The sequence below is a fragment of the Thamnophis sirtalis genome, unplaced genomic scaffold (genome assembly GCF_051295495.1).
Source record: "Thamnophis sirtalis isolate CommonGarterSnake01/CBP01778 unplaced genomic scaffold, rThaSir2_p1.2 scaffold_6, whole genome shotgun sequence".
NCBI lineage: Eukaryota > Metazoa > Chordata > Lepidosauria > Squamata > Natricidae > Thamnophis > Thamnophis sirtalis.
The window spans coordinates 45,246,087-45,259,253 of NW_028261386.1; positions in this window are offsets into that span (position 1 = coordinate 45,246,087).

Below are 13,167 nucleotides of genomic sequence, written 5' to 3' on the forward strand. Positions count from 1 at the left end.
TAGCTAAACATATATCTTTAGGAATGAGTATCTGTAGTTTTTATATAAATAATTTAGCTCTTTTTAATAAGAGAAGAAGCTATTGATTCATTTCTCACAAATGTCACAGGACTGAATAATATAAATTGATTAGTCACATTTGACTAACGCCTTTTTTCTTATTTTACATTTCTTTATCAAACCTACCAGTTTCCATATGCAGTAGATACATTAAAACAATGGACCAAATATGGTAGGGCATACATTTAGTTCTTTTTTCAGCTAGTTTTATCTTCATACCAAAGCTAAAGAAAAAAACATGGCATCATTTTTAAAATATGTAACAATATTTGATCATTATTTTACATATTGTAAGATAAATTTGAATATGCACACAACTTAATGTGAAAAATGTTTGAAAATAATTTACCCTATCTCTTAGAATACACTAAATTGCTCAAAGGTGGAGCAAACCATAATATAAAAACTATGTAGATGAAATTAAATCAAGCAGAATATAAGAAGGATTGAAAAGAGTTATGTAAGGCGATATACCAGACAAAGGATTGCATAGTATCAGCATAAAAGTAGCTGTCAAATATACGTATAACAGTAGACAGCAAACATATTATGTTCAACTTTTTAAAAAAAAAATGCAATTAATGTAGCAATGCTAAGCATTTCTAGGAAGGAATATATTCAATTAATTGAGAAGGGATTTATTTCAAAGAACTGTAAATTTTGATAGGATTATATTGCTTAAAATCAACTTGTTGAAATGGATGATGAATGAATATGTCAAAAGGACTGGGTATAGCAAGACAAAATTCGATATTTTTCTGTTAGTTTGCTTCGGATATGTTGTTGATATGGTCCTTCATCTAGGAATTCTTGAAGCATAGTTCTAGAAAATATGGAGGATTAGTTTGACGAATTGCTAGCTTACTGCAGTATAAATTGCTTTAGTTCCCTTCCATTTCAAAAGCAAGCTGGATTGTTATTTGACTCTAGACTAAATATATGGGGGGGGGATGTGTTTCTTTTCAATATTTGCATGGAATATTTTAAATGAAATTATTTCCATCAAATTCTTAATGTAATAGAAATGTTCTCAGCTAAAGTGGCCAAATCACCATGTCAAGGAGTCTATGCCTGCAATTTGTCCTGCTTGTCAGTATTACAGGTTCCCCTTATCACTTGCTCAAGTTGAGAAAATGAGAAAAACTTTACCTGCTAAAATTCTCTTTTTGTTGGTAGAACTCTCTGATTGATAGTACACATATGAACAGGGAGATGCAGAATTTTGATTATGAGCATCATTGAGATCCATTGTCAAAGTGGGTTAAAATGACAGTGAGAAGAATTTCTAGCATTTCTACACATCCACAAAACACACTTTACTTTCATTTTTTAAAAGAAAAAGAGTAAGATCCTTAATTTCATTCTCCAAATATGATGTTTAAATTATATTTCTGTCAGGTACTTTAAATAAGGTCTTAAATCATCTTTGATTCTTTTGACCTTGAAATACAAGAAATACTTTGAGCCAATCAGGGCTCATATCTTTCCTTAAAGCTGAAAAATTTTTATTTATCTATTTTTTTGTGCCTTTGATTCAGCATTGATTTTCAGAAGTAGTTTGCCATTGTCATCTTCTGTGGGCTCAGGGAGAGGGTTTGGCAAAAGGTTACTCAGCTGGCTTTTGGCTTTCGGTGTAAGATAGGACTGAAACTCAAGGCCTCCTAGTTTCTATCCTGGTATCTTAATGACTACATGAAACTGACTCTAAAAAGAAAAAGGAAAGGAAAAAGGAAAAAAAAAAGAAAAAAGAAAAAGCCTGCGGCATAGAGAAATGTAAGTAAGTGTTCTGTCTCACTACCTGGTAGCAGATTACAATTACTCTACCCCTTCCACACAAAAAGAAATAGCATTTGATGTAAGATACCTACATCCCTTGTAATATACAAAAGCCTGAGCATTTTGTTTGGAAAATCAAATAAGAAATTGCAATAGTTGAAAGCTATGTTAAAGCAATGTAAACAAAAGTCATTAAACCCTCCATAGCTTGCTAGTTATCTTCTCACCATCCTCTATTGCATTTCAAAGCTGTGAAAATGAATGACCAGCCATTTTGCAACCAGGTATTTTCCACAATTGCCAAGGCGAATATTGCTTCAACAGTTGGGACTCTTCTTTCTTTTTTGCCTGTCAGTTTTGGTTACTTATTTTGGCTCTCTTGATGAAAACAAGGATATTTTTGAATGCATTTACAAAACTTATGGAATTTATGAGTTATTAATATTCATGTACCAGAATTGTTGATTAATACATTTGCATAATTTGCCTGAGTAAATCTGTTCCAATAATTGTTGGGAGCCTGGCAGCACACAAGTTTTATGAATTATTTTTATTATTATTAAATGTACCTGCCATTGGAGAAAAACATGAGATTTTATCAGTAATGATGAGCAAATAAGAAATAACAACCACATTTGCATTGAGGGGGAAAGGGCAGATAAATCCTACACAATCCATACAAAGAAGTAACAAGTTCCAGAAACTGCAGACTGAATTTGGGATGGGGAGATTTACAGGTGTTGCTAATGGGAAAAGAGGCTGGCTGTAAAGCTGTAGCTATTCCAGGAAATTGCTAGCTTTCAATCATTTCAAAGAATAGCTCCTGAAGATAAGACATAGTGTGAAACCAATGAGTCCTGGATCAAATTTCAAAGTGATGCAAAACATCAGTGAGATAATGCAACAAAAATGAAAGTTCAATTCTTGTTCATTCCACCCTCTCAGTTGCTAATTGTGGGGGAGGACTGCCTTAACTTTCTGTTTCGTATTGTTCTTTAAATTCTGCTTCAGATCATCTAGTGAAATATTCACTGTTGAGTGGCAGGGGAGAAAAAAACCCACAATTTAAATATAACAAGATATTCCAAGAGACAAAGAAAAGAGGAGGGCTGGGCTTACCTGGTTTCTTGCTAGTTCCTTTGGATGATGCTTTGGATGAAAGAGTGGGTGTTGTTATTGAGAAATAGAAGGCTTTTGGACTTAAAATACTATGAATCGAGATTTGGATGGCATGGATATTGGTGGCATAAATTCAAAATGAAAGCGGACTTTAAAAAACTGTTGTTAGAAAAGAATACGGAATGGATACAAACTGAAGTTGTGCTCCAAAACAATTTTGTGGATCTCGACATAAGCATTTTATAGATGAGGAACAGGCAAACACAAATTGCTAATTTATCGAGAGGCACTAGAATTTTGTTAAGGCAAATGTATAATAAAATCAAAAGAGGCAGAGGGATATAGTTATCAATGATTGTCTTATTTATAATTAATTAATTTAATTTAAAACACATGAAAGACTATATGGTTGTGAATATTTTAAGAATATGTTTGAAAAAAAAATGTGTACAATGATCAACATGTAATTGCTAAAATGTTTTTTATTGAAATTTGAAACAGAAGAAGAGGTCAAAGAATATATGACACAGTGAGCTACAATTTTTGGTTATAATATACAGGTGGAATAATGGGAAAATATGTGGAAAGGATTGAAATTTACACTACATTAAAATATTTTTTTAATAAAATGAAGTAACATTAGTATACACTACCAGATCTTCAGATTTATACTGTAAAAGTGAATAACAAGAAGTGACATTTTTTCATGTTTGGTGAACATGTAAAAAGTTGGATACAAATCTATGGAATTTTATTTTTGTACACAATAACTGAAGCAAGATTATTGCATGCACAAAGATAGAAAAAAATCAGCATTACTGTACCCCCAATGGAGGAATGGTTGGTGAAAAAGATGGAAATTGCTAAGATGATTAAATTAACCTCTTTGATCAGAGAAAAGAGAATTAACTATATTTATTGCCAACTGCAAACTCTTTATAGACTTTGAAACATAAAAACTGAATTATGATTTATGGTTTTGATGATTAGACAGGATAGATTACAGAAAGAATAGAGTTAAGTTGTATCCACATAGAAAAGCTTATAATTGCACCTAGATAACTGCAATTATATAAAGAAGCTATTTTGTATCATTTTTCTTTTACTCTTTTACTCTCTGTACTCTGTTTTGCTTTTTTCTTGTTCTTATATTAGTTGGTAATTTTTATATTCTTTTCAAAAATTATTTACATTTTAAAATTTAATATATTCACTGCAGAAAATGGGAGGATGACTGTTGTTGGTATGTTTGCAATAGCTCTTTACAACATTAAGAATAAATAAGATAGAAAAGATGCTTTTGATGCTGATTTTCTTTCATGGTGTAATTATTCGGTTTTGATTCTCTCTTATTTTTCTAGTACCGTACTTACTTCTATTTTCTTTCTCCTTAAAAATTCCAACAAATCTGCTAAAATGAGAAAGAACAATATCTTTTTGAAGCATAGCAACCACCCATCACTTACCATTTCATTAAAAAAACCCTATCAATCATTATTACATACCCTAATTGAAAAATATTATACTGTATTACAATAGCAGTTCACAACCGATGGTATACTATAATTTCCATTTTTCCATGAAAGTTTAAACCTATGCCATGTAGTTCTTATTTCTACAAAAACTTATTTAGGAATGTGCGGTTTCCATTTTTGAAATTAATTCTGCAAAAAAACAGAGAGAGAAATATTCTCATTTGTTTTGGTTTTTCATGACAACACAATCTCATTCCTGACTACAATGAATTTATTTCTAGGCAAATTGGATATACAATTATAGCCCTAATATTCTTAATATATTCATTGTATTATAAAAGTTCCATTAATAGGTTTTACTATTTGCTGATAACTTCACTACAATACTGAAGTCATCCTCATATTCTATTATAAGAAGCAAACTGATTAGCATATGATCAAAATCTGCATGATAATAGGCTTCTTGAAACTTTTGAGACTAGAACTAAGCTATTTAGTTGGTTGCTTTCTCTTGAAACTCAGAAAATCTCTTCCCCTAATTCAAGTATAAACATTATACTATATATAGCAGTGATGATGAGCCTTTTTGGCACTGAGTGCCCAAACTGAAATGCACGTGCATATGAGCACATGCACATGCCGGAGAACCTGGAGACCAGCTGGCCAGTGTGCATGCCTGGTTTTGGGGCATTTTTAAAGCTGTTTTTTGGGCCGTTTTCTGGTGCTCCAGCACCCAAAAGACCAACAGGCCATGCCAGAAACCAAAAGAGCAGCTGGCAATGGCACACCTGCCCCAGATAAGACTCTGCGTGCCACCTCTGGCATATGTGCCATAGGTTCGCCATCACGGATATATATATAGCATTATAGGCCAATGCATTCCATCTCATTTTACTATAGTTGTAACTTGGTTAACTCCATGTTCATTCTAATTAACTGGCTTTCTTCCTAGCAAAAAGTAGCACAGGGTTTGCTTCTGTCAATTCACAGCATGCAATAAGAGAAAGAAAATTTGCAACTTTGTCCAAACATGTCAATAAGTAAGCAAGTAAATAGATAAAAGCAATTACATTTAAATCTGAGTCATTTAGACATCTATTTCAGGATTATTTAAATTTCTTCTAAGTACTGAATATAAGTACTCTTTTACCTGAGGAAATGTGATGCTTCTCATAACTAGCACATTATCTACTATTCTGAAACCGCATATGGACTTTGATATAAATTGTATTGTGCAAAAACTTGATTCATAAACACACTTTAGCCAGATTACAGATAATCCTTGGGTTATGATAGGAATTGGGACTGGCATTTCCATTACTAAGCAATGCGGTTGTAAAGCATGACATTGTGTGACTATATCACTTAGTGATGGCAAACCCGCAGTTCAAGCTGCCAGCATAAACCCAGGACCATGTGGTTACTTGTGGGTCTTCAGGTGCTGCAGGGGTGCCATGGGCAGGTCCTTTGAATGTGCACATGCCATGGGCGGTGCTGTGGGAAAGTGCCCTATAGTGTAGAGAGGTGCATACGTACAGGAGTGGGAGGGAGTTGCTATGGAGCATGTGCAGGTAAAAAAAGCAGCAAGAATCAGAGTGACTTCGGATTTCCTACTGGCGTTCCCACTGTCTTTCCTTGTGGAAGCCGGCGGGGAATGTTAGAAATTGCAGTCACATGACTGTGCAGACTCTGTGATGGCTGCAACTTTATAGATGGCCATAAGTCAATTGTTCAGTGCCATCATAACTTGAATGGTCATAAGTTGAAGACTACTCGTAATATCAGTTTCAGGGGGGAAAAAATTCTCAGCTTTTGATCCTTTAAGCAGAGGTGTCAAGGACAGTACCTTTTGCATTGTACACATTGATAAGAGGAGCCTTTGAAGCAGCCTTGATGATAGGACCTTCAGGGTATAGTAAAAAAAGTTAAGATGGTGGCCATTCGGGTGCAATCATACATAAAACAGGCAGAACTTGTATCATCATGATTTCCATCTTGACTTATTTTATCACAACCTGTCAAGCACCAAGGATATCAGGAGATTCAAGAAGTTCAAATGAGTATAAAGATTTATTGCAAGCTTAAGCTCTCTACGAGAATCTAAGTGGTAAAGGGAAATGAGCGGGAATTAAGAAGGCATTCAAAGTGGGTTGGAGTTAGATCTCTTGTGGGCATGCAGGGACTCATGAATGATGATGCATTTGACCCCTTCCTCGGGCTCAGCCTGGTCATCTCTTAAACAGCCTTCAGATACCTCTGCATATGTCTATTTAAACTAGCATTCAATCTCTCTTCTGGATGGCAGAGTACTTCTATGGCTTGAAGGAGAGTTTGGTTTCATAATCTTTTACTATGAAACACCAGAGTTTAGTGCTTGGATATCCTGCCCTGATATTTTTAATTGTTATATTATTTTACTTTTAAAAGAGATTCCAAAATGGTTTTCAAACAGTAAAAATGATCTATAAATTAGCACACAATGGTAATATTAAACAAGGTTAGGAAATGAATACAAATATGATTTCATTATTTATGAGTCCAAATATTATACTGGAAGGGGGACTTTGATACCATTTCCCACATATAAATATATAAAATATATTATATAAATATGAATATGAAAAAACAAAGCAGGATCTCTGGTGATTATCTTAGTCACTAATTTTGTCTGTACTAGTGAAGATGGTTTGTCAAAGATTCTGGTGTCAAGTTGTTCAGACTTGTATATGTCAAGTCAGATTTTGACCTGTCTTTGTAGCTAATTGATAGCCAGTATGGTTGTTTTAGCAACATTCAGGCATGCATATTGCCTTGTGATGCTCAGCCACTTGATTGTTTCATTTTGTACCAACTTTAGGAATACTATGTTAGAGTTGCAAAAATCTGGATGACCACTGTCATCTTTTAACATTTTGCTGCCATCTACTAGTTGTCCATATTTTTTCAGACTATAGTAGATACAAGTAGCCCAAACACTTCTAGTTCCTGGACCAGACTCTAGAATAACTCTGGATAAAATATCTTATGGTAATTTAAATGGGAGGTTATCAGTAGGTGAAAAACCACAGCTAGTTTGCCCACGTCAATACCAGTTGAATATTTGAAGCCATCTATTATAAACCTATAAAAGTCACTTAATTGCCATTAACAATGAGGAGTCTAGGAAAATTCTCAAGACATGTAATTGTTCTATCCAAAGGAACACAACCCTATTTAGAATATAAATTCTTCAACTCCCATGCCTTAGAACCACATCCACAAGATTCATCTATTTTCAATTTTGAACAGTCTGCACTAGGAGTTGGAGTCCATCAGCTCTAAGGTTTGTGTAAGAATTTTGTAGCTATGAATTAATACCTAACCATGTTTTCTTGTCTTCCCTTAGTTCGCTTTCCTTTTTGTGTTTTTGGATTTTGTGTTTTGTTATGTGCAGCTAGTAATTTCTAATATTTACCAGTTGAGCTATTTCTTCACATTGTTGCTCCAGGAACAAAACAATATAACAGTATATCATGTTATTATTGTCTTACATTTTGATATGCATCTTTGAAGTATATTTTTCATACTTATTTTTCCTCAAAATGATTATGTTCTTTTTTTGTACTATAGAGCTGCAAGACAACTTTCTGTATTGGGGTGGGGGGATGACCTGTTTCTCTAAATCCATCCAAAAGTCAGAGCAATTGATCATCTCATGGATGGTGAAGGTCTACCATAAGATCAACACCAATGAGAGTTGTACAGGTCTGGATGCATGAATATATTGTTAATGAGATACCAGAAGATGATCTGGACATGCAACCGGAAAGATTAAAGGATCCAGAGATTGACTTTCTCAGTAGTGGCCATCTTCCTCTGGAACAATCTGCTCCCCACAATTGGATGTACCTTTACCCTGTTTCGGAAAATGAGAAAAAAACAGTTCTCTATTAGGTAACAGCTTACAGTATTTATAATTTTAAATACTTTATTTATTGGGTTTAGGGTTGAATTTCATAATTTTATGAATGCTTGTTCATGTTGTAAACTGCCTAGAATCAGAATAGAAAGCACATACACTTTGATAAATAAAATATATAAATAATCAAACATCTTGAATAATTTCTTTTGAAGAAAATGAGTAATGAGTTTCTGCTCTTCTGAGATTCTAGGGTGTGTCTTCAATATTGTTTGTTGTGGGGAACCTGCAACCATGGTTCAGTAGTCTAATCATATACTGTTTTTAGAAAGTCTCCTGTTCAATTACTTCATTATCCCAGGAAAGGCTGGGAAATTTTTCTTTTGAAAACTTGGAGAGTTGCTCCTAGTCATCTTAAACAATACTGAGTTAGAACAATAGTCTGAGTTGGTTACATTCTTAATAGGTTAAGAACCTATTAAGGTGATAAATTGAAAAGAGCTTGGAAAGGGGTTAGGAAAGAGTTAGGAAAGGGGATTATGATTTGAGAACTATATATCAACTACATTCTTGATTTTTTTATTTCATTTATTTTGTCAAGCAAAACTCTATAATCAATAAAAATTACTGTGGAAATTATTTGTTCTTTAACAATGCACAGAAAGAGTGGATGCTTTGGGAACGCAAGATTATACTTTATGTACTTATGTATTTTATGTCCCAAATGTACTTAATCAAAATTAAGTTTAACTGAATGTTGAATAATACTTTATAAAGAAAGTTTAGGCTTGCTTCCTTAGGCAGCAGTTTTATTTACAGGAGAGTTCAGTGAAAATCAGTATGATTCATTTATAAATAAATCAGGTTTAGGATCATCAGATGGATGAAATAGAATAAGTTAAATATATATCAAGAGTTATAAACAGAGAAAAAGTTATACCTTGTATTAAGTAACTAGTATAAGTTTGCAAACAATCTAATTCTGGAGAAGCCTTGATACAGAATGAAAATTTATTTATTATAACTATATATAATTAGATATGCAACTTAAATATTTATCTTTCTTTCCATTCTCCTTGACAAATAAGGCTGTCATACATCAATACCAGTAGTAGATATAATAAATGAGCCATATATATATATATATATATATATATATATATATATATATATATATATATATATATATATATATATATATATATATATATATATACACACACATACATACATACTAGGATCAAAATAATAATTTGATTTACCATATTATTTTTAAGCTACATTTTCCTTAAGTGGGAGAATTCTTAAAGTGTTCAAACCTAAATAAATAAATCAGACAAAACATATGTATCTCTTTTTATTAGAATATGAAAAATTCAATCATGGAACATAGAAGAGCTGACCAAAACCATGGTGTTTCTCCAATTGTCACCACTACATGTAGCCTTCAGTTCCAGGTAATAATTTATTTGAATTATGTATCACAATAATTTAGTCTATTTTATATCTTTTTAAATGGAAAATACAAAACTCCTTTAAATGTTATTTGTAAAGCTGGCAAAAAAATGTCAAAACTAGCCCATTCACAAGACTGGCATATATATATTAACGCAATTCGGTGAGCATGTCCTCAGCTACATTTTGTGGATATACTGGTTTTTGTTATTGTTGGTGGGTTTTTTTTAACTAACTTTTTTGTTAGCCATCAAGAATCAGTTTCAAGGACAGCCATATATATTGACTAACAATTAAACATTGTACACCAGTTTCAATCCTATCATGATTTTAACGTTTTAGCCTATAAAATGCACATTACCGAAGAGCACAAGTATCGCAGCCATTTTAAAATACAAGGTACAGACAAAGCAATGTAATATGTCAAAGGCACAGAATGCCAAAAGCAATATAGGAGCCATTAATAATGTCATCTATACTTACAAATGTTATAAATAACTAGTATGAAAATGACCTCAATGAAAAATCAGCTTTTGGATGCAATTCTGTCTGTACTTATAGAGTTTGTCATAGAAATTATACATAAACTTTCAGTGCGACCTGCAGAATCTCCAATTGAAACCAATGAGTGAAACCAACTTACATTTATTTCATTTGAAAAGATCTCTTCTATGCAATACAAAAGCAGAGTTGGAAGAGACCTTGGAGGTCTTCTAGTCCAACCCCTTGCCTAGGCAAAAATCCCTATACCATTTCAGACAAATGTCTATCCAACATCTTCTTAAAGACTTCCAGTGTTGGGGCATTCACAACTTCTGGAGGCAAGCTGTTCCACTAATTAATTGTTCTGTCAGGAAATTTCTCCTCAGTTCTTAGTTGCTTCTCTCCTTGATTAGTTTCCATCCATTGCTTCATGTTCTACCCTCAGGTGCCTTGGAAAATAGTTTGACTCCCTCTTCTTTGTGGCAACCCATGAGATATTAGAACACTGCTATCATGTCTCCCCTAGTCCTTCTTTCTATTAAACTAGACATACCCAGTTCCTGCAACCGTTTTTCATATGTTTTAGTCTCCAGTCCCCTAATCATCTTTGTTGCTCTTCTCTCCACTCTTTCTAGAGTCTCCACATCTTTTCTACATCGTGGTGACCAAAACTGAATGCAGTATTCCAAGTGTGGCCTTACCAAGGCCTTATAAAGTGGTATTAACACTTCACGTCATCTTGATTCTATCCCTCTGTTTATGTAGCCTAGAACTGTGTTGGCTTTTTTGGCAGCTGCTGCACACTGCTGGCTCATATTTAAATGGTTGTCCACTAGGACTGCAAGATCCCTTTCACAGTTACTACTTTTGAGCAAGGTACCACCTATACTGTACCTGTACATTTCGTTTTTGTTGCCTAAATGTAGAACCTTACTCTTTTCACCATTGAATTTCATTTTATTAGATAGTGCCTATGTTCAAGTTTGTCAAAATCCTTCTGTATCTTTAGCCTATCTTCTGGGGTGTTGGCTATTCTTGCCAGCTTGGTGTCATCTGCAAATTTGATGAGTTCCCCATTTATTCCCTCATCCAAATCATTGATGAAGATGTTGAAGAGTACTGGCCCAAAACAAACAGAGCCTTGGGGTACTCCACTGCATTCTTCCCTCCATGAAGATTCTAAGAGTGATTAATATTTGGAGCTAGACAGTGGTGGGATTCAAAAATTTTACTAGCGGTTCTGTGGGTGTGGCTTGGTAGGCGTGGCAAGGAAAGGATACTGTAAAATATCCAGTGTCCCTGCTCCAGGGAAGGTTGTTGCAAAATCCCCATTTCCTCCGACCAGCTGGAACTCGGGAGGCAGAGAATAGATGGGGGACCAGCCAGAGGTGGTATTTACTGGTTCTCCGAACTACTCAAAAGTCTGCTACCGGTTCTCCAGAATTGGTCAGAACCTGCTGAATACCACCTATGGAGCCAGCCCTCAATGCCTTTAGAGAGCTTTAGTTGAGGCCTTTGAGTTTATCCTCTTGGAAACATGCATGGCAAGTCTAAGACTTCATTTAACTCAGTGGAAGACTAGCTAATGGTATCCACTTTGCAAATAAAATAGGGAGTCCTGGGAGAATACTCTCATTTTTGAAGCAGAGTTACCCAGAAATAACTCTATTAAAGTGAACGCAGCCAACCAATGAGGAAAGAGAAAAAGGCAACCCGAAAACTTCTCCAGTACTTTTTGCAAGAGTTCCCACGAGGTACGTTTTGACCTGCACGCGCCCTTTGCTCCACTCACACGGAAATACGTCAGCGCATCACTTCCAGACAACCTACGTCCTCGTTTATTCTCGTAGTGGTGCAAGAAAATAGAGAGGAGAAGTATCGAAATTGTCTTCCTCGTGTCGCTCTCCCAACCTGCAGTAGTTGGGTGGAAAATCCTTTGAAAGTGTGTGTGTGGGGTGGGGGGGAGGGTTGTCATGTCCATGTATTCAAAGCAGGTCGCTCAAATATTCTCAGACGGCAATTTTGTTTTCAGAACATTCCCGGAGGGGTTGAACTGAGATAGGGTTAGATATTCATTCAGATTGAAATAATGGCTTTTAAGAATGGTGCGCGAAGTTTTTGGCTGCAATGCGAGGCTGAGAATCTTGTTAAAATTATGGGACTTTATGAACACATATAGTTAAGAAAGGATCCGGCAACAGCCTTCTCTTTATCCAGGACTCAAAGGCAGATTTAACTGGAGGGTTTTTTGTACGGACATTCTTAATAAAAACCAGGCAAGATAGAAATATTGCATTAAAAAGGAGATACACGGGTAAGACCATTTTCATATGGTAGGAAACGAGAGGGAAAACCTTTGGAAAGAATTGGGAGGGGGCGAGAGAGAATCCAATCTGGGTAAAAAGAAAAAGGCGGGGACTTTAAAATGATTTTTTAAAACAATTTGGCCGGTTGTAGCTGTGGAGTAGCGCGCGCGAAGGGAGCTCCAACTTCTGATCGCTGCTGCTTCCACAAACCATTGTCTTAGGGCAGGGATGAGAGTGACTCGTGATAGTTACGCCTTGAAAAGTGTGGCTTTGAATGACTCAGGTGTATGATTTTATTACACAACCCCATACAAAAAAGCGGCGAATCTAAGAACGGAGATGCTTTATTATTCGATAAGGCGGTGGAGATGATCAGGAAACTCGTCTTAATCTTTCTCGCGCGCGTAAATACCCAGCCTGGCTCCAGGGACCTCAAAGGAAGAAGGGACAGTCCCCTCTGCTCCCTTTTAAGTAGCGGCACAAACTGGCAAAGTTATCATCTCCGGGGCTTCCTTTCGGTCGCCTAACTGAAGAAGAGGGCGAGACACCCCCCCAGCCTCTCCGAGGTCTCTGCCGCCCTCCTCCCCAAATGCTC